The sequence below is a fragment of the Macrobrachium rosenbergii genome, chromosome 10, assembly GCF_040412425.1.
Source record: "Macrobrachium rosenbergii isolate ZJJX-2024 chromosome 10, ASM4041242v1, whole genome shotgun sequence".
NCBI classification, from domain to species: domain Eukaryota; kingdom Metazoa; phylum Arthropoda; class Malacostraca; order Decapoda; family Palaemonidae; genus Macrobrachium; species Macrobrachium rosenbergii.
Window position 1 is genome coordinate 76867207 of NC_089750.1, and position 21786 is coordinate 76888992.

Genomic DNA, 21786 nt, shown 5'->3' on the forward strand with positions numbered 1-21786 from the left:
GAGATTTGACACAATGTAAGTTGTTCAGTTTCATGAAGGACCAGTTACATCACTTCCGGTTAATCGTATTAACGATCAGATATATACATACAAACACGCATGCGCTGGACGCAACGTCCAACGTAACACCGCGGATATGTAACGCGTTTGCTCACTACAACAGTCAACGAAACACTGAGCTTGGGACCCAACTTCGCACTGTTGTTGTTGCAAGGGAGCATGCGCACACATTTTACACTACGCTCGGCGCTCACCCTCTTCTTCTTCTTCATCTTCTTCTTCATCTTCCCTAAACACTCAGGGCCCCAAGCATACCACCTTTCGGCACACCACACTTCTTCTTTTCCCTCGCGTGCGTTTGCGCGCTTCTTGACCTTTCCACCGAGGAAGGCAGCAGCAGCAGATACATCACACACTCACACACACACACACACACACACACACACATACGCGAGTTTGATGATAAAACCGAACGGCTGCACTTCGTCTAGGGTTGGGAAAGGGGCGGTTTCTGTTTGTAGTGCTGTAAAGGATTGTTTAGAATTACTACTTGATAGATTGTAAGATCTATGTATTACCTCTAGGTTGCAATAAGTTTCTAATTGTACGTTCCTCTTTATGTTCTCCTTTATGGATGTAGGAGTGTATGACGTTGTTCTCTAACCATACAAATGTATGGAAAGCATGTATTTTTAACTGCACAGGATCTTTGTATGGAAAGCGTGTATTTTTTATAGCAAATGATTTTGCTTAGAGGATTTAAAACTTATGTTTGTTCCTCAGTATGTATGTATATGTTTGTATATATGTAAGACTGTGTTTTCTAACCACACAGATGTATGGAAAGCATGAGTACTTTTAAATGTAAAGAATTATGGTTAGAATCTTCAAACTTATCAAAAAATTGTTTCTGTAATCATTCAGTACACCAAAAATCAATTACTGAATAAAAGTAATAAGTAATACACATTCGAATTAAGAATATATGAGCTAGATTTTGTTGCAAAAATCTGAGTTACTTAATGGTTTTACCAGTCCTGTTAAGACTAACAGGCAGCATCCAGGTAATTTTGCACTTTGATTTACTTATTCATACTTAAACTCTCCTTACAAGGGAACAGAGGCTTCTGGGTAGAGGAACCAGCTGCCTAAGAAAACTCTATAAATAGAAGACGAGTCTGTAAGAAGGAATTATAATTCAGGGCTCAACGCATTACACGTTTCCCATACCCAATGAGTAGACTTAGGCTGTTACTTCAACTTCATCAAGTTTTTAGTGTTCCTTTATGATTCTCGAAGTTTACCCCTGAAATAAACTGGAAGTCCAGAAGTGTACCCTCTGCCCAAAAAACTAAAGTGAGTTCTGACCAGAAAATTAAAGTTAGTTCTGGCCAGAAAACTAAAGTTAGTTTTGCTCAGGGAACTAGAGTTAGTTCTGCCCAGAAAACTAAAGTTAGTTTTGCCCAGAAAATTAAAGTTAGCTCTGCCCAAAAAACTACAGTTCTGCCCAGAAAAAATAAAGTTAGTTCTGCCTAGAAAACTATAGTTTTGCCCAGAAAACTTAAGTTAGTTTTGCCCAGACAACTAAAGTTAGTTCTGCTCAGAACACTATAGTTAGTTCTGCCCAGAAAATTAGTTTGTTCTGCCCAGAAACTGTCCAGACAACTAATGTTAATTCTGTCCAGAAAACTAAAGTTAGTTTTACCCAAAAAAGTAAAGTTAATTCTTCCCAGAAAACTACACAGAATGCGTCTCTCTAAACTGGAAGAAAGATCGACCAACCAGCACACACAAGATAGAGCAGAGAGTCACCAAACCGCATATATAATGAAACAAGCCCCAATTTCCCTGCAACGTTTCGGGCCGAACTCGATTCAGTTCACTGATGACAAGGTCGTTTTGGCCAGAGAATCGATGACTTTAAAGCGGAAAGGGTCGGGGGGGTGGGGACCGGTGGTGGAATTCCAACTGGGAATTCTGGCAATTCCAGAGGAGAAATTCCTACCTCACTCACTCGTCCCACCTCACGCCACACAGGCCGAAGGCCATGCGGCTTAATTCTTTTTAATCGCGCTCCAAAGGACTCCCCGCCCCCCATACCTCTTGCTATTTCAAGCCCCGAGTGATCACCACAGTTAAGTCAACACAGACGCTGGTTGGGATATCCTTCAAATTCTGGCTCCCGAAGGTATAACTGCTTGGTTTTCAGCGGGATTTTCTGTAGGATTTTCTGTAGGATTAACATTGCTAGTCCCTCATGTCTTCACCAAATACGCTTGGGGGGAAGGATGATGGAGGAGTTACAAACAAGGGGAGGATATTTGTTAGGATTTTGACAGCGGAAATTGAACGTTTACTGTAGGACTTAAAGGATTCGTCCTCCATCCTTCTGGTCAAAACAACAGATAGGGGAGATGGCGTCGTGAGATGCCGTCGTTTGAACAGTCATATATATATATATATATATATATATATATATATATATATATATATATATATATATATATATATATATATATATATATATATATATATAGAGAGAGAGAGAGAGAGAGAGAGAGAGAGAGAGAGAGAGAGAGAGAGAGAGAGAGAGGGGTCAGCTATAAAAAATGTTAAGATTTACACAAATTTAGCAGAGATTTCTCCACCACTGAGCACAAGTGCAATTAGAGAGAGAGAGAGAGAGAGAGAGAGAGAGAGAGAGAGAGAGAGAGAGAGAGAGAGAGAGAGAGAGAGAGTCAAACGTTTCCTCAGGACTTTTGAATTATAAATGCGTCACATTCATGCGAAGGGATTAGAGTACACGGACAGGCAGACAGAAATTACACAGACAAACTTCACAGACAAAAGCACAGACAGACAGACTTATTACACAGACAGACACACACACACACTTCACAGACAAACAGACAACCTACACAGACAGACAGGCAGACAAACTTCACAGACAGACAGACAGCCGAGCTTCCATATACGCAATAAGACGCCGTAAGTGAAGTGAAAGCCTGAGTAACAGATACTATACGTAATAGGGGCTCCTCCTCCCTCCCCCATTCACCCTCCCCCCGGCTACCTACCAGCCTGAGAGCAAATAGAATCTCCTTTAATCCTCCTTTATGTGAATGCCTCCTGCTGGGGGAATTAGTTTACTTGTTTCGCTTTTACTTATTTCTGTTTTTTTTTCTATCCTTGTTAATTTTTGCATGTATTAGAGTAGGTTTTTTGGGGGAATAAATTTCCATTTTTATTTTGAATTTATCCGAGGAAAATTTTTTTTGTATCCTCGTTTATTTTTTGCATGTATTAAAGTAGGTTTTTTTTGTAAATAAATAATTTTTATTCAAAATTTATTCTAGAAGAAATTTTCTGTGCCTTCGTTTAATTTTTTGTATGTATTAAGCAGGTTATGTTCGCGAATATTTTATTATTTTATTCCAAAAATTTATTCGAGAACAAATTCATTTTTATGTTTTTCATGTATTCGAGTAAGTTTTTTGTGAATAAATCATTTCTATTCAAAATTTATGCAAACAAATTTTCCGTAACCTTGTTTATTTTTTGTATGTATTAGAGAAGGTTATTTTTGTAAATAAATTTTTAATTAGAATTTATTCGAGAAAAATCCGCACACGTTTATCTTGGTAAACTAATGCTCTCGGGAGTATGGTATATAAGAGAGGGTACTGAGAACGAGTTCCGGCTCTTTCGGGGCTGGACGACGGCAAATCTAGACGGAATTTGAGTTGAATACCGTTAGACTAGGTCAGCGTTACACACCAAAAATCATGTAAAAAATGCACCCATGTTTCTTAGGCGCAGTCGAGTTTTCTGTACAGCCGCTACAGCGTATAATCAAGGCCACCGAAAATAGACCTGTCTTTCGGTGGTCTTGGTATAATGCTGTATGAGCCGCGGCCCATGAAACTTTAACCACTGCCCGATGGTGGCCTGGCCTATATCGTTGCCAGAAGCAAGATTATGGCTAAATTTAACCTTAAATAAAATAAAAACTACTGAGGCTAGAGGGCTGCAATTTAGTATGTTTGATGACTGGAGGATGGTGAGCAACATACCAATTTGCAGCCCTCTAGCCTCAGTAGTTTTTAAGATCTGAGGGCGGACAGAAAAAGTGCGGACAGAATAAAGCAGAAATCCTAAAAAAAAAAAAAAAAAAAAAAAAATCTTGAAGTGTCATAATCCCTTGGGCAAACTGACAGGAGTTCAAACATGGGGACAGGTTTCATACGTGTTCCAATAAGGCATTAAATCCCTCTCCCTCCCTTGATATACACACACTCTCTCTCTCTCTCTCTCTCTCTCTCTCTCTCTCTTCTCTTTCAATTGCACTTGTGATTAGTGGTGAAGAGATCTCTGCGTGATTTGCATAATTCTGAGAAATTCTAACTACTAATTCCAACACATGCTTTCTCTCTCTCTCTCTCTCTCTCTCTCTCTCTCTCTCTCTCTCTCATCTAATTTAGCTTTATATGAATTATACTTACATTTTTCAAGTGAATTATATATAAATATATTCTCTTTTATTAATGAAAAGATCTCTCTCTCTAGAATCTAATTTAGCTTTCTATGAATTATTCTTACTACATTTTTTGAAGTGAATCATATATAAATATATTCTCTTTTATTACTGAAAAGATCTCTCTCTCTCTCTCTCATCTAATTTAGCTTTCTATGAATTATTCTTACTACATTTTTTGAAGTGAATTCTGTATAAACACCTCCTATCCTGTTTTATTAGTGAAAAGATATCTCTCTCTCTCTCTCTCTCTCTCTCTCTCTCTCTCTCTCTCTCTCTCTCTCTCTCTCTCTCCACCTTCTAATTCTACGTAGGCTGTCATCTTCGTGTGTGTGAGAAAGATGGACAGATCCCCGTTTTCTATGACAGCAGCGGCTGTAGACAGCCTAGTGGGAAAAAGCGCAACATGTCATCGTAATTACTGACTAGGATGAGGAAGGCCACTGGAGATCTTTTCCTGGATGCAACTCCTCCCTTCCCTTCTAAACGCCCTTACCCAGTCGCCTTCCTTCCCTCATACACTCGGAAACACTCATACGCACACACATACGCACACATGCGAGCGCGCGCGCACATATATGCGTATCTGAAGGCCACCACAAGTCTTCCTCTCGGTGCTTATGGGTTAATACGCCTTCTGACGCCCTCAGTGAACTTTTGTTCACTTTTGTTCACATTTTGGCCTCTAGAGCCAGAATCACTTTCGAGCCAAGAGCCACAATCACTTTTCGAGCCAATGCCACGCGTGGGACGTCGGAACAGATCCTTTACGTGTCCTACGTTCGGAGACCGCGTTAAAATTGGCCCGGGGTACGATGCTTTTATTTTGGGCAGGGTAGCTGACTCCTCAGACCCACAGGGAAAAATCAAGTTCTTGAAGTCGCTTTATATCTTTAGAGATGAGATCACTACTTGCCCAGGGAGGCTTAGAACCTGAAACCTCTCTCTCTCTCTCTCTCTCTCTCTCTCTCTCTCTAATCAAGCGTAAGATTCAAAAGGATTTGGCGGAACGCCGACAACTAATCGCTTAGTTCCGCCTTATACTAAACACTCGTAGGAATGTGTCTGCCTGAATAAATAGTGGTTATAGATTTTGCCTGGTTTGATAAATAATGGTTATAGGTTTCTTTTCTGGTTTAATAAATAATCGTTGTTGATTGTGTCTGGATTGATAAATAATGGTTATACATTGTGTCTGGTTTGATAAATGATGGTAATAAATTGTGTTTGGTTGAATAAATAAAGGCTATAAATTATGTCTGGTTTGATGAATAATGGTTATAGATTGTCTGGTTGAATAAATAATGGTTATAGATTGTGTCTGGTTTAATAATTAATGTTTATAGATTGTGTATGGTTTGATAAATAATGGTTATAAATTGTGTCTGGTTTGATAAATAATGGTTATAGAATGTGTCTGGTTTAATAAATAATGGTTATAGACTGTGTCTGATTGAATGAATAATGGTTATAAATTGTGTCTACTTGAATAAATAATGATTGTAAATTGTGTCTGGTTTGATAAATAATGATTACAGATTGTGCATGGTTTTATGAAGGGTTATAAATTGTGTATGACTGTAGAAATAATGGTTATAAATTGTGTCTGGTTTACTAAATAATGGTTATAGATTGTGTCTGGTCTAACAAATAATTCTCATAAACTGCCCGTATTTTTAGTTTTCTGTAAAAGAAAACTATTGTGCCGGCTTTGTCTATCCGTCCGCACTTTTTCTGTCCATCCTCAGATCTTAGAAACTACTGAGGTTAGAGGGCTGCAAATTGGTACGTTGATCATCCACCCTCCAATCATCAAACAGACCAAATTGCAGCCCTCTAACCTTAGTCGTTTTTATTTTATTCAAGGTTAAAGTTAGCCATAATCGTGCGTCTGGCAATGATATAGGCCAGGCCACCACCGGGCAGTGGTTAAAGTTTCATGGACCGCGGCTCATACAGCATTATACCGAGACCACCGAAAGGTGGATCTATTTCTGGTGGCCCCGAGACCTCCTTAAATTGCTCAGCAACCCGAGACCGCTTCGCATTGCTAAGCAATTCTGGACCCCTATAGATTGCTCAGCAACATAGCAAAATGTTAACAAGTCATTACAAAGTCTAGCTCTTTGATAAAGATAAAAATAAGTCATTATTATATAAGATACAAGTTTGAAGTCATTCATAAATAATCTTAATAATTATTATCCTAAACAACACTGATATATGGAATTACTAATTTGTTATATTTTTATAAATAATTCCTTAGCTACTTTCCGCTAAAGTCAGATTGTATTATTCTATTATTTTAGTTTGAGAATTTTATTATTCAACAGAAAAACTGCATCAGAAATGGAGCCTACACATTTACAGAGGGGGCTGAACTGAATGTAGGATCGAACGGTATGTGCGTGTATGTGTATATATATGTATGTGTGTGTATGCACGCCCTGAATATGTCTGTACACAATGTCTATACTAATTCATTCACTACACAGCTACATCCTTCTAATTTAATGCGCACGACATACTTTGCTTCCCAGTAAATAATCTAGACGTGACCATGTGATTAAACCATATTACTTTCACTATTAATACTACTACAGCCAATAATAATAATAATAATAATAATAATAATAATAATAATAAATTCCTAATTGCTGTTAGGCGTATGTACCCTTCGCATTCTTAAAATGGCCTTCAGCTTTCCTTATCTTGAGCAAACAAAGTGAGTCATCAGATATAAACGCATCCCTGGGTGAGGTGGACTAGCCTTCATTTTCGTCTAAGCAAGGGTCTCTTATTGAACTGAATTTAATGTAGAATTTAGCCAAAGGCCAAACATTGGAATCTTTGAGGCCATTCAGTGCTGAAACGGAAACTGACAGTGAAAGGTTTGAAAGGTGCAACAGGAGTTGCACTATGAATCAGTTGTTAGGAGAGTGTTGAGGAAAGTAAGACGGAAGAAAGAGAATATGAAAGGAAGTACAGCAAAAGGAACGAAAGGGATTATAGCAGCTAGGGGCGTAAGGAAAGGGTGCTGCAAAGAACCTTACGTAGTGCCTACAGTGCACCGCATGAGGTGCACTGACGGCACTAACCCCCTACGGGAAAAGGGCCTTTTTGGCTTGAAGTTAAGCCAATACATGAACAGTAATTATGTTGCAATGTTTAAAGTTAATTCCTTCTTCAACTTGAAAATTAAGCCGATATATGATCAGTGTTTAAAGGTACAACTTCCCTTTTAGTTTTCTGAAAAGAAAACTATTGTGCCGGCTTTGTCTGTCCGTCCGCACTTTATTCTGTCAGCACTTTTTCTGTCCGCCCTCAGATCTTAGAAACTACAGAGGCTAGAGGGCTGCAAATTGGTATGTTGATCATCCACCCTCCAATCATCAAGCATACCAAATTGCAGCCCTCTAGCCTTAGTAGTTTTTATTTTATTTTATTTAAGGTTAAAGTTAGCCATAATCGTGCTTCCGGTAACGATATAGGATAGGCCACCACCGGGCCGTGGTTAAAGTTTCATGGGCCGCGGCTCAAGCAGCATAATACCGAGACCACCGAAAGATAGATATTTTCGGTGGCCTTGATTATACGCTGTGGCGAATGTACAGAAAACTCGATTGCGCCGCAGAAACTTCGGCGCATTTTTTACTTTCGACTAGAAAATATTTAAAGGTACAACTTCCTTCCTTAAACTTCAAAATTAGGTAATTCATGAAGCGTTTAAAAGTACAAACTTCCGTGCACGCATCATTATAATATATATTCTTTGCATACGTCACTGTAAACATAACCTTGTCATACATCATTATAAATATATTCTTGGCATACATCATTATAATATATATTCTTGGCAAACGTCATTGTAAATATATTCTTGGCAAACATCGTTATGAATATATTCTTGACATACATCATTGTAAACATACTATTGGCATTCATCATTATAATATATATTCTTGGCATGCATCATTATAACATATGTTCTTGACATGCATCATTATAAATATATTCTTGACATACACCACTGTAAACATACTATTGGCATACATCATTATAAATATATACTTTGCATACATCATTATAAGCATACACTTGACATACATCATTATAAATATATACTTTGCATACATCATTATAATATATATTCTTGGCAAACATCCTTAAAATATATATACTTAACATACATCATTATAAACATACTACACGGCATGCTTCATTATACTATTTTATCATCATTCATTGTACAACCTCACACGGGAAGACGTGGCTGGCAGCGTTCATGATTTAATATGGGCAGGCATATTACAGTCTTCTCGTGATTCATCGCGGTAAGGCGAAACGCGCTTCCTGAATGCACGAATTTTATGATCACCTTGCAAGCAATATTTCATATATATATATATATATATATATATATATATATATATATATATATATATATATATATATATATATATATATATATATATATATATATATATATTATATGTATATATCTATATATATATTCCTCTGGATTTTTCGAAAGCTGTTAACTCTTTTTTTTTTTGCTTATTCCATCTCACCTCATTTAAATGTATGCAAATCAGGTTATACAAGCTGGTGTTAAGCCGAGATAAGGATAGATTGCAAAATGGGGTTTGGTTTCTTTATTATTTAAATGCAGGATTTTTTTTTTTGCAGTGGAATTTTTCATTCTAGTTTTGCACGTTCTGTATTTTTTAGTTTTCCGTAAAGAAAGCTATTGTGCCGGCTTCGTCTGTCCATCCGCACTTTTTCTGTCCGCCCTCAGATCCTAAAAACTACTCAGGCTAGAGGGCTGCAAATTGGTGTGTTGATTATCCACTCTCCAACCATCATTACAGCCCTCTAGCCTCAGTAGTTTTTATTTTATTTCCTTGGCTATACGCCGTAGCGGCTGTACAGAAAACTCGATTGCACCGAAGAAACATATATATATATATATATATATATATATATATATATATATATATATATATATATATATATATATATACTCATATATACATATATACATATACACATCTATCCTTAAGTCAGTACCTTCACCATTCCAACATCCCTTTGCAGTTCTAAACTCCCTCTGAGTTTTACCTGTCATCACCGCCCAACCACCTACGCGTTCTCCTCCCTCCTCTCTCTTCCTCCTCCTCCTACTACTCCTCCTCCTCACCTATTCTCTCGCATACCAACAAGCTCCAGTAAGGAAGCGAGACTCTCCTCCGCCCACGTGAACTACGGTTTTTTTGGGGAGGAGGTGGAGGAGGAGGGTGGTACCTCAACCAAGCTGGCTCTGCAAGATGGCAAATGTTGTCGATACTGACATACGATTTACTGTACGACCTTCTGTCAGATTCCGGAGAGCTAAAATGACAATTGCAGTTAACTCTTTAACATTATCAAAGCACAGAATAACACTGTGACAGACGGTACGCACGCACGCATGCACGCACTTAACGATAACATGAAGCCTTATCAGTTACCGAGATATCATTTACAACCTAACTAGACCTTGATACTTTATCAGTGGTATCGATTTTCAGATTGGTATGAATTTCCTTCGTCGTTTGGCTAATTCCTGGCCCTTGCAAACCACTATTCTTGACTTTAAATCAGTTGGTCCTTCTCTCCACGGTAAAAGTCTCTCCCAGATTTAAAGGAAAATTGAAAAGAAAATAGTAAGATCTGGTGTTTTTACTCTTTTTGGAATGAATCAGTGACATACTCGACACTGCTTCTTAGCGACTCTTGTTAAGAGAATAACGGATATAATTAGAAAATTTTTCATTTTTCCCTAGCCCCCCTGGAAATTGCTGACGCCCCCCAGGTTATGAACTTACTAGCTTCAAACCAAAGCTAGTAAGCTCATAAACATTGATTTATATACCAGGTTATACAAAATGCTTAATTCTTCCGAGGAATTCATAGTTATCTCTTCACAAAAAGTCCAAATTATGATTTGGTATAATGTAAAAATTCCTACGTCTTTTTTCACGTGTCAGTATAAGACCATGTTATCAAACGAAGCCAAACGATACAATATTAATAACATAATTCTAACTATAGACCACGTCCTGCTAAACATCCTAATGCTTCATTTTATTAGGAGGGACAAAGAATCCTGCAAAATATCCTTCGTTCGCTTTTTACTATTCGTGGTTATTCTGACTGAAAATTGGGACCACAAAGTAACCAAAAGCGCAAAGGGTACTCGGGAAATATATTACAGTTGAATATTTTTACGTGGAAAATAAGTTCACAGTAGAATATCTTTACGTAGACAATAAATGCATAATGGAATATTACTATACTGAAAATAAACGCACAGTAAATATTTTTTCGCTGAAAATAAATGCACAGTAGAATATTTTTACATGGAAAATAAGTGCACAGTAGAATATTCTTACATGGAAAATAAGTGCACAGTAGAATATTCTTACATGGAAAATAAGTGCACAGTAGAATATTTTTACATGGAAAATAAACGCACAGTAGAATATTTTTACATGGAAAATAAACGCACAGTAGAATATTTTTACGTGGAAAATAAGTGCACAGTAGAATATTTGTATACTGAAAATAAATGCTTAGTAGAATATTTTTACGTGGAAAATAAATGCACGGTAGAATATTTTTACGTGGAAAATAAATGCACAGTAGAATATTTTTACGTGGAAAATAAACGCACAGTAGAATATTTTTACATGCAAAATAAACGCACAGTAGAATATTTTTACGTGGAAAATAAGTGCATAATATAATATTTATTTGTACGCTTGTATTTATTTCCCCATACACAAAACAAAGACTGCTAAAGACCTATATTGATTTTGAAGAAGAGAGATACACCCAAAATTGTCTGATGATTGATAGGTTTACAAAACATGGCGTGACAATCAAAATTTCCAAAGTTCGACCCGGCGAAAATATTTACCAATACAAAGCGAAACAAAGTTACATCATCTTTCACTTACAACAGCATTATAACTACAACAACAACAGCTACAGCTACAACAGGACAACAACAACCCAGAATACAAGCGGGGCCACGAAAAGAAGGTGCTCGTTGATTGCAACACCCAGAGGTAGCTCCTAAATTGGAAAAGTAGAGGTGGGCATGACTGAAGACCATTAATTATCTATGTCTATTTACCGACCGAGCTGGCAATGATATAAGATGTTTTGTGTGTGTGTTTGTGTGTTTGTGTTTGTACTTGAACCAACAATGATTACCTCTCTCTCTCTCTCTCTCTCTCTCTCTCTCTCTCTCTCTCTCTCTCTCTCTCTCTCTCATGACGATAGTAGAATTAGAAGGAAGGTTTCAGTTTTGTTTATTGTTTAACCCACTTGAACATTGCAGGGCAAAATAACTAAGTAATTGTGGTACCTCTCTTCTCTCTCTCTCTCTCTCTCTCTCTCTCTCTCTCTCTCTCTCTCTCTCTCTCTCGTATGGTGATAAAAATAGAATGAAACATTTCAAGGCCAAAGAACTAAGCAATTAAGGTACCTCTCTCTCTCTCTGTCTCGCTCTCTCTGTCTCTGTCTCTGTCTCTCTCTCTCTCTCTCTCTCTCTCTCTCTCTCTCTCTCTCTCTTCCTCCTCCTCCTCCTCCTCCTCCTCCTCCATCACCAAATAACCCAAGGTTAGCTTTTCCACCTACACGCAGGAACTCCACCACAGGCGTATTTTCTTGCGCCGAAGGAGATGTGCTTGAGAGAGAGAGAGAGAGAGAGAGAGAGAGAGAGAGAGAGAGAGAGAGAGAGAGAGAGAGAGAGAGAGAATAATTGCTCAGCTTTTTAACTTTGAAATGTTTTGGTCAGTTGAACAATAAACAATAAAAGTGTTCCTTCTAATTTTATTATCATCATACGAGAGAGTTAAAAAAAAGTATACCTTAGTTTTACCAGACCACTGAGCTGATTAACAGCTCTCCTAGGGCTGGCCCGAAGGATTAGACTTATTTTACGTGGCTAAGAACCAATTGGTTACTTAGCAACGGGACCTACAGCTTATTGTGGAATCCGAACCACATTATAGCGAGAAATGAATTTCTATCACCAGAAATAAATTCCTCTAACTCTTCATCAGCCGGCGGCGGGAATTGAACTCCGGCCCATCGAATGACGGTCTAAAGCTCAACCGACTCGGCCAACAAAGGGCTATCATACGAGAGAGAGAGAGAGAGAGAGAGAGAGAGAGAGAGAGAGAGAGAGAGAGAGAGAGAGAGAGAGAGAGAGAACTGCAAAGCTCTTTCAACCCGAAATGTTCAAGTGGGTTAAACAATAAACATTAATAACCTTCCTTCTAATTCCATTATCATCACACGAGAGAGAGAGAGAGAGAGAGAGAGAGAGAGAGAGAGAGAGAGAGAGAGAGAGAGAGAATAATTGCTCAGCTCTTTCAATCTGAAAGGCTTAAGTGGGTTAACCGATAAAAAGAAAAATCGTCCTTCTAATTCTATTATCATCATCTTACGAGAGAGAGAGAGAGAGAGAGAGAGAGAGAGAGAGAGTCGGAGTCTGGTATTGACAAAAGACAAGCTCTAACTCTATCTGTTGGGAGTGCAACCGCACTCCTTTTTGCATTGCATCTACACTTGCACGGAAAACAAAAGCCTAAATTCAAGGTTTGCTAAATAAACCATGATCTAGATTGCAAAATCATTTGCATATCAAACATTTATTCTTTAAACCCAAACAACCATTTTGCATTCTCTTGCAAGCTCAGTAAATCAGGGCCTAACCTGGAATGCAAAAAAGTAAAAGAAAAAACAAAAGATTCTCAATATCCGTAAATCAGAAAAAAAGGCAAAAAGTCTGACTGATTCCCTTCTGCAACGTGGCGTCGCAGAGCGAATGGTCACAGAGTCCTGGAAATGTTATTGGGCCATAAAGCATTCCAATATAAATTTGGACAGAGTAATTCAGGAAGAAATTTTATGAAAAATTTTCTCTATGAATTTCTTCTAAATACGTCCAGAGATTAAGTTAATGAAATATATAAAATTGTTTATCAGTTACCCTTAAATTTGACTTTTCGAAAAAACGGGAAAATATAATAAAAACCTATAATTATGTAGCCTTAAATCTAATAAAAAAAAAACAGGGATGTAAAATAAAAACCCACAGTTATATAGCCTTAAATTTCACTTTTCCAAAAAAATAAAACAGGAACGTATAATAAAAACATTCAATGATAATAAAATAAACTAATATCATTTGTAAAAGATAATAACATGTACCTAATATAATTATGGATTTTTATCATACTACAGTTTAATTTAACCACGAAATTATGAATATTTCTTAGCAAACCCAAAGAAGTAATATAATTCATTGTTTGAAACAGTCCCTAATAGTACCCCTTGTCCCCTCTTCGACTGGATGCGTGTGCATAATTAATATTATCCTGTCGTCCAAAAATCTTCAAGGTCAAGTATGATGCAAGTCATTGCAAACAGGAAGGTTGGGCGCTAGCAAGAGTGCGACACCTTTGAGCAATAGTGTACTTATTTTACTTTTATTTTTTGTTTTTTTGTTTGTCTATCACAGTCATCTTATTCGACTGGGTGGTTTTCATATATTGTGGGGTTCCGGGTTGCGTCCTGCCTCCTTAGGAGTCCATCACTTTTCTCACTATGGGCGCTGTTTCTGGTAGCACGCTCTTCTGCATGAGTCCTGGAGCTAGTTCGGCACCTAGTTTTTCCAGGTTCCTTTTCAGGGATCTTGGGATCGTACCTATTATTATTATTATTATTATTATTATTATTATTATTATTATCAAGAAGATGAACGCTATTCATATGGAAAAAACCCACCACAGGGGCCATTACTGACTTGAAATTCAAGCTTCTAAGGAATATGGTGTTCATTTGAGAGGACTAAAAAGGTTTCAAAGGTGTAACAGGAGGAAAACCTCACGGCAGTTGCACTACGAAACAATAATTAGGAGAGGGTTGGAGAAAGGAAGATGGAACAAAAGAGAATATGAACGGCGGAGGTACAGTCAAAGGAATGAAAGAGGTTGCAGCTAGGGGCCTAAGGGACGCCGCAAAGAACCTTAAGTATTGCCCACAGTGCACCTCATGAGGTACACTGAAGGAGGAAAACAGAATTCAGAGTAAAATCAGAACTATTTTAGCTGGCGACAGAATTTTGGTCAAAATTTCTCTAATTCGTCACTTTTGGCCATACGCCGAATTAGTGAATTCTTTGGGGTCAGTCACAAGAAAAAATTGTTTTAAACTTTAAAATAAAAACGTGTACGTCAGAAAAACAAACACAAACAAACCTGGCTGTAAATTCAAAGTTTTATTGCATTTGCAAACTGATGTCCAGTGAATTTGCAACTGTCATCGCGGACACAAAAACGCGAGGCATCTCATCATGTGGAACATTTTTTTGGTCAATTCGCAACGAAAACGGGAGAACAGGTAATCAATTGTTGCCTGACGAGAAAACTTTTCACTCATTCTGCTGTTTGATGAGGTGTCACCTCCATGCTTACTCTCAGGCGATAGGCGGCGCCGCCACCGCAGCTGACAACAAAAACAGTTACCAGAAAATACAGCTGACAGCCAAAACATTTGCCAACAGTCAAAGTTGCTAGACAACACAGTTGGCAACCGACACAGTTACCAGGCAATACAACTGATAACTACCACAGATACCAGAACACTGCTGACAACCAACACAGTTACCAGACAGCACAATTGACAACCAAAACAGTTACCAGACATCACAGTTGACAACCAAAACAGTTACCAGGCAACACATCTGACAACCACCACAGATACTAGAACACAGGTGACAACCAAAACAGTTATCAGGCAACACAATTGACAACTGCCACAGTTACCAGACAGCACAGTTGACAACCAAAACAGCTACCAGACAACACACTTGACAACCAAAACAGTTGACAAAAAACACCGTTACCAGACAACACAATTGACAACAAGCAAAGTTACGACACAACACAGTTTACAACCACCACAGTTGACACCCGACACAGTTACAAGACAACACAGTTGACAACCAAAAAAGCCACCTAACAGCCCAAATGACAACCAATGCATTTGACAACCACCACAGTAATCAGACAGCACAGTTGACAACCAAAAAAGCCACCTAACAGCCCAAATGACAACCAATGCATTTGACAACCACCACAGTTACCAGACAGAACAGTTGACAACCAAAACAGTTACCAGACAACAACACGAAGACTCGCAGGAGTTGGTCGATCCTAAAGAGGCGACTGCTATCTGAACTGCATCCTGATTTCAAACTGGTCTCCGGTAGGAAGAAGAAGATAAAACAGCTATTGCTGGACTGTGGAACAGTCTCCCTACTGAGGATCTTAATCAACTGGAACTTCAAAAGTTCAAGCGAAGATGCAAATGCATTGCTACCCTGAAACAATTCTCCTTGTGTTTGAATATTTTACTTATATTTTTATCTATTTGCTTATTAATTTTTTTTATCTTGTTTATTTTTCTTCTAATGACTGATCTCTTCTTTCCGTATTTCATATCACCTTCTGGTACTTCTTTCAAATGAACACCGTAATATTCCTTGGAAGCCTCTTGAATTCCATGTCAGTAATGGTCCCCTGTGGTGGGCTTGTCCCATACGAATAAGGGTTCATCTTCTGAGCAATATAATAATAATAATAATAATAATAATAATAATAATAATAATAATAATAATAATAATAATAATGACTCAAAAAAGATAAATAGATAAAATAAAAGAGGCTTCCAGCTAACATGCTCACCCAAATCATCCACGCCTTCACTCAGAAATCAAACCCTTTTCCGGTACCTGCAGATAATACCTGTTTGCTAAACACTCCAAGTTTGATTGACAACCCCAATTTCGAAGAAATGCAGAGGGGTGTGGAGGGGGTAAGTGGGTGGTAAATGTGTGGGCGTGTGGGTGGTAAGATTGGTGTGGGGATGTCACTCCTTCACCCCAGGACTCAAGGTTACTAGGGAAGAAGGAAAAGAGATACAGTGTGGGTACGTTCGCTGCATGTCGAATGAAGGGTAGAGAGAGAGAGAGAGAGAGAAGGATGCTAGGTTTATTCAAATGAAGGGTAGAAACAGTGAGAGAGAGAGACAGAGATGATGCTAGGTTTTTTCGAATGCAGGTTTGAGAGAGAGAGAGAGATAGAGAGAGAGAGAGAGAGAGAGAGAGAGAGAGAGAGAGAGAGAGAGAGAGATGCTAGGTTTATTCGAATGAAGGCTTGAGAGAGAGAGAGAGAGAGAGAGAGAGAGAGAGAGAGAGAGAGAGAGAGAGAGAGAGAGAGAGAGAGAGAATTATAACTTCGGAGAGGTTTTTGGAATCAGAGATTGAAACAGAACAAGATGTACAGTATATTTGAAGAAAAGTAGATGTAAAATTGACAAGAGAGAGAGAGAGAGAGAGAGAGAGAGAGAGAGAGAGAGAGACAGACAGACAGACAGACAGAGACTGCTAGTTCTTTTTTTTCTCAACTGGATTCAAGCAGGAGTAACAACAGCAGTAATAAAATCAACATAAATTGTGATAGCACGGCTCAGCCATGCTTATCTCTCTCTCTCTCTTCCTTTTGAAGAGTACAACACCGATGGATTCTGAATTATCTCTCTCTCTCTCTCTCTCTCTCTCTCTCTCTCTCTCTCTCTCTCTCTCTCTCTAGAAGTTGCTGCCGTCCTTGGTTTAAATTTTGTCGATAGTATGAATATATTCTCGTTCAATGTTTTTTTTAAATGGAGAATGATAATTAATAATTATTCACTGCAAATCATATATGTATGTATATATATATATATATATATATATATATATATATATATATATTATATATAATATATATATTTATATATATATAAATATATAATTTACATATATATACATATACAGTATATAATGTTCTATTCTTCCAACCCTCGGATGATAATTTGGGGGATGAGATTGCCAACCCTCTACCCCGTCCATCCAAGACCTCGTCCAACAGGCTTATGTGGAGACAGCTTTCGGCATTACTTTGTGGGTCACCCTTCACTCTTTGACCAGCACCAACGATAAACAAATTCAGGCTTTTAAAAGTAGCCCAGCAATATTTAACTAATAATTTAACCAAAGTATAAGATCTTAGAAATTCCCTACGTAAACTTTTACTAGACGACCTCCTGGTCTTTTCCGAGTTCAAACGCCCGCGCCTGCGAGAAGGTTCCGTCATCTTACGAACGAAAGCTTATCGTGAGAGGGAACTATGGGACTGTGGGAGACCTCTTTAATCGCTGTCTCCCAAATACGGGGCGGAGGACACGGGAGGGGGGAGGGGGGAGAGGTTTCCCAAACCATCCTGATCTCAAGAGTTTACGAAGCCTGGGAAGACTTCTGTCAGAGTCTACCATAATGTTGCTTTGGCTAGTCAGTACTTTTCTGTATAGGGTTTCTGTCTGACATTATTTACCATTATCTACAGGCATCCATCTAACAATGGAACATATCAATGGAAATGGAAGAGCGTTATTTATCATTATTTACAGGCTTGCCATCTGACATTATTTATCATTATTTACTGGCTTTTTATCTGTGGTTATTTATTATCATTTACAGGCTTTCCATCTAACAGTGGAAGATACCAATAGGAATGAAAGAGCGTTATTTATCATTATTTACAGACTTTTTAACTAACATTATTAATTATTATTTACAGGGTTTTCATCTGACATTATTTATCATTATTGAGACTTTTCATCTGACAGCTGGACACGTCCATGGAAAGCAAATAGCGTTATTTATCATTATCTACAGGCTTTCAAGGGAAATAAATAGCGCCGTTTATCATTATTTGAAGGCTTTTCATGGAAAAGGAAAAAGCGTTAGTTATCATTATTTACAGGCTTTTGATGGAGAAGAAAGGGCGTTATTTATCATTACTTACAGGCTTTTCATGGTAAAGAAATAGCGTTATTTATCATTATCTACAGACGTTTCGTCTCACTACAGGCTCTTGAAATATTTTGGTAAATGTGACGATCACAGTCTTCAGATATATCTGAGGTTTCGTGACAACGAGGAAGCCTTCAATCTCTGTGTAACTTTAATTATATATTGGGTACATTTCGTTTTGAATTAAGCAAGGGAACTTACAGTATATTGTTGCCTGACGAGAAAACTTTTCACTCATTCTACTGTTTAACGAATTAGTTCAGTACTGTTTGCCAAGATTATAATTTCCATTAATAAAATGGAATTTGGTAAATAGCACATTATGTAAACATTCCAAAAGGTGTGTATATTCTAGTTGTACGGACTAAAGTACATACAAACACTTATACACAAACATACACATACACATGAACCGATTCCCAGCATTGAAGACAAAGCACAAACACACACATACACACCCACACACACAAACACACAAAACACACACACATACACAAACACAAAAAGGCAACACGTTTGAACCACGGAACAGAACCAGTACCAATATCGATTTCAAGGAAACAGTCAAGTCAGGGAGAAGGACTTTCCCTCCCACCCCTCTCACCACTCCTATCCTCTACCACCACCCCCCCCCATCCCCTTGGCTAACTTCCAACAAAACTAACTAATCACACCACTTGTTGAACTTATAAGGGGACGAGAGGAGATACATCATTTTTGCCAATTTGTTTTCGACGATCTAACCTCATCCGACAACCTACCCTGTCTCATCTTTCATCGAGGTGGTTCGAAATTATTATTTGCACCAAAGCAGCCATTCCATATATGATATGATTGTTTTCAAATTTGTACTTTGTGGTGGTCGAAGGATTTTTGAGAGGCTGGCCTAAAGTTTAAAATGAATGCTTCCGCTGTTATTTCAATGAAATGAGAGAGAGAGAGAGAGAGAGAGAGAGAGAGAGAGAGAGAGAGAGAGAGAGAGAGAGACAGACAGACAGACAGACAGACAGACAAAAACACTTTTGGATTCTGTACAACTTTCCAGATAGGACATAAATATTTGCATAATATATATATATATATATATATATATATATATATATATATATATATATATATATATATATATATATATATATATATATATTATATATATATTATATATATATATATATATATTATATAAATATATATATATATACATATATATATTTTATATATAATATATATATATATATTATATATATAGTGTATATATGCATACATATACGTATATAGATATTATATATTATATATATATATATGTATATATATATATGTATGTATATATATATATATATATAAATATAAGCACAAAAATTAAATTTATTTTAAAAAAAAATTATATTAACTAAAACATTAAAATGGGACAGTCTGTCAACCACTAAACTAAAAATAACTTCAGGAAATTAAAATAAAAATCAATTATAATATAATTACTAATTTAACGGGGCCTAGATCTTATCCAAGTAATTGTTTGTAAATTTTTTTTTTATGTTTATTTATTAAAATCTTTTTTAGGACAAGTGAGATTTTGGTCAGCAATGCAATTTTCCCCTTGAACAAATATGGCCACGATCGTTAGTTTGCAATATTTGGAGGGTCCAAGGAATTTTCTCTCTCTCTCTCTCTCTCTCTCTCTCTCTCTCTCTCTCTCTCTCTCTCTCTCTCTTACACACACACACGCGCGCGCAAACACTGTTTTGGAATGCCCAAGGAATTATCAATTATCAGGACTATAGCAGGCCCTGTGAGGCTTTCTCTCTCTCTCTCTCTCTCTCTCTCTCTCTCTCTCTCTCTCTCTCTCTCTCTCACACACACACACACACACACACACGTACAGTACACACACGTACACACACACACACGCAATCACTGGTTTGGAATGTTCAAAGAATTATCAGGACTATGGAAGTCCCGGGATGGCTAGCTCTCTCTCTCTCTCTCTCTCTCTCTCTCTCTCTCTCTCTCTCTCTCTCTCTCTCTCTCTCTCTCTCTCTCGTGTCAGCAGTTTAATGCATAGCTTCGTTATAACCACAACGTCATGCCGAGATACAAAGGCCCTTTTGGCTTTCATAATACGAAAGGCAGTTTCGTTATAACTTGCATTGTCTAATGTTTAATAAATTAACCTTAATATTAATGATATAATAAACTGAACAAGATATACAAGATCGTATTGATGTTGTGAACAAACAGTTGTTTGCAAAACACATAACATTCAATTGTTCTGTGGTTAGGGAGAAAATTACGGCACGCGCATTTGAGAGGCACAATTGGTTGAGAGAGAGAGAGAGAGAGAGAGAGAGAGAGAGAGAGAGAGAGAGAGAGAGAGAGAGAGAATTATAACTGTGGAGAGGTTGTAATCAGAGAGAGAGAGAGAGAGAGAGAGAGAGAGAGAGAGAGAGAATTTTAAGTGTGGACAGGTTTTTGTGATCAGAGAGAGAGAGAGAGAGAGAGAGAGAGAGAGAATTATAACTGTAGAGAGGTTTTTGTAATCAGAGAGAGAGAGAGAGAGAATTTTAACTGTATAGAAGTTTTTGTAATCACACACACAGAGAGAGAGAGAGAGAGAGAGAGAGAGAGAGCATAGTAAACGTGGAGAGGTTTTTGCAATCACAGAGAGAGAGAGAGAGAGAGAGAGAGAGAGAGAGAGAGAGAGAGAGAGAGAGAGAGAATTATAACTATAGAAAGGTTCTTGTAATCAGAGAGAGAGAGAGAGAGAGAGAGAGAGGGAGGGAATTATAACTATGGAGAGGTTCTTGTAATCAGAGAGAGAGAGAGAGAGAGAGAGAGAGAGAGAGAGAGAGAAAACAAGATTTATATTTGGTGAAGATTTTTTGTCATGATTCTGAAAGGAAGGAAGAAAACAACAAAACGCATAACTGACAACAGAGAGAGAGAGAGAGAGAGAGAGAGAGAGAGAGAGAGAGAGAGAGAGAGAGAGAGTCCTAACGAGTTCATTGTTAGGTACAAGTTTCAATTTATCGCCCGGGACGTGAGATCAAACGTACTCGGCTAAACGGAAAATGCGGAATACATTTAAAAGTACTCTACACTTCGCATAATATTCCCAAGACACATTCACCTTAACAAACCTGTTCTTAACTATTCTTACCTGTTCTTTACGCAATTAATACAAATTTCGACCAGGACTGTTCGTGCGAGGGATGGCTTAAAGAATAGACAGCTTCTTAACCAAGAATGGAAATTGAGTAAAAAATCTCTGGGATGAGGTTCA

General features: G+C 37.6%; 1 protein-coding gene across 38 annotated transcripts in view; it reads right to left on the bottom strand.

Annotated features, from left to right (window-relative positions):
* LOC136842927 (nucleolar protein dao-5-like) overlaps positions 1-21786 on the bottom strand; it is a 378907-nt gene that overhangs the window by 292183 nt on the left and 64938 nt on the right. For 13 of the 38 annotated variants that reach the window (XM_067110930.1, XM_067110938.1, XM_067110932.1 and 10 more), the window contains exon 1: positions 92-195. The exons of the other annotated variants lie outside the window; for them this stretch is intronic. The gene's annotated coding sequence lies outside the window, so the exon portion shown is untranslated. Of the gene's footprint in view, positions 1-91; positions 196-21786 lie in introns of those variants that run through there. 38 annotated transcript variants of the gene reach the window in all.